Source organism: Cynara cardunculus (genome assembly GCF_001531365.2).
Source record: "Cynara cardunculus var. scolymus isolate 2C chromosome LG 10, CcrdV1, whole genome shotgun sequence".
NCBI classification, from domain to species: Eukaryota; Viridiplantae; Streptophyta; class Magnoliopsida; order Asterales; family Asteraceae; genus Cynara; species Cynara cardunculus.
In genome coordinates, this window is record NC_037537.1 from 20,671,535 (window position 1) to 20,673,513 (window position 1,979).

The window sequence follows — 1,979 nt, forward strand, 5'->3', positions numbered from 1 at the left end:
TCTTACGGGTCTCACGAAAAACCATTGGTCTCACATGATCCCAAGTCTATATATATATATATATATATATATATATATATATATATATAAAGCATCTTCCACAGGTTTATTATAATTTTTCTAAAATTAAAAATTAAAATCTTAAATAATTACATTATTTCAAGATTTTAACATAAATTATATTATTATAATATTCTCTAATTTATCATCCAGTACAATTTTAAAAATAAACTTTACATGAAATAATAATAATTCAATCTCATTGGTGGGAATGAGTAAAATAATCATTTTATCCGTCTCAACATCAAGTTTTAAAAAATTCTTTAAACTTGGAGGTTTTTTCATGTTTTCTCTATTTTAGATAACATTATAGAGAATCTGTTGGAACAATATAGAGGATAAAACCTCCATTTTCTCTATTTTAGAGAATCTGTTGGATATGCTCTTATAAGAACTATCATTGTAGAGTTTTATGTTGGTTTTTAATTTGATGAATTGGAAATGACGTGACAAAAAAAAAGTTGATTCTTATAAAACATCCATCTGGAGGTGCTCTTAGAAAAAGGTAAAGCCAACAGATATATAAAACATGGTGCTTGAAATAGGTTATTTTATAATCGATTTAAAAACAAACAGCTTGTGATTCAAAGTTGTCGACACGTCATTTCCAGTCAAGCATGCATTAGGAGCTCGCTCGCTCGCTTCCTTTTATTAGTCAATCAGACTTTTTCACACACACAAAAACAGTAGCCCCTTAAAACCCGGCGAAGTCATATCACCTTAGGTCGGACACTTCACTTCGAGTTTAAACCTCCGTCTATGATCGAGCTTAAAAAATAGGTTCTTTTCTGATCAAGTGTTTTTTTTATTTATTTATTTACAGTATTTCGTAATCAAAAAGGAACCAAACAAGAATAACAGAAGTTCAAGTTTCTACAAGAAAAAATCCGTAAGACGGAAAAGACCCTGAATAATAACAAACAAGCGAAGGAAACCACAACGAAAATTAAATACATGAACAAAACTAACACGGAAAATACCGGCCCCCAACAAAAGTGTTGTTTCGAAGAAGCTCGTTATTGATATTTTTAATAGAATTGTTAACAAGAATGAGTCGTTATGATCAAATATATTGGTGATAAATGCTTAAATTATTATATTTTTTATTATCAAATTACCCGGAAATTAGTGAGTTTTTCTAAATAATACAACACTTATCTATTATTTGTGATTTGGGTCGGTTCTGTTTTATATGCAGCCAAGAGGATGAGGCCCATTTCAGTTAAAAGAGAAAAGAAAGGAAGAAGAAACAGCAGCAGCCCAAGGCTGCTGCCCAAGACTAGCAGCGAGAGGAAATCGAGAGAGAGACGTGTGTTCGAGGGAGCTGGTTCGTGGGGTTCGAAGCGGGAGCGAACGTGGGCAGAAAATCGGAGAAGAGGCAGYRAATAGGCGATAAAGGGGCTGYCGATTGAGAGAGAAAGGGSGCGGTTCGATTGGGGCTGTCACGAGAGGCGAGAGAGGACAGCAGCATGCARCTGTTCGAGGGAGAAAGACGCAAGGGGAATTCGATTTTCTGAAATTGAAAAGGAAGCAAGAGACGATTTTGGGAGAGCTCATCCAACTTCTACTTCAATCCTAGGTATTTCTTTTCAGATTTTGAATTTCCGTAATCTAGGTTTAGCCATGTGTGGCTAATTCCTTTAGGATTCAATTTTGGGTTATTTAGCATTTGCAACTTCTAATTCATATGGTTGTTTGAGATGATGTATTTCCATCTAGCTTTGATTATTTATCCAATTTCTGTGTTTGTGGTTTATAAAATTGAGTTTCAYACTTTCTGATCAATTGTGTTGAAATCGATTGTAGTCAAATTAGTTTTCTAAATCCGTAATTGTTTAGTAAACTAATGTTAGTGACACATAACAAGGTGGGTTTTGTCAAAGATTTCTACTTTTGTTGTGAAATTGGGTGAAACGGTA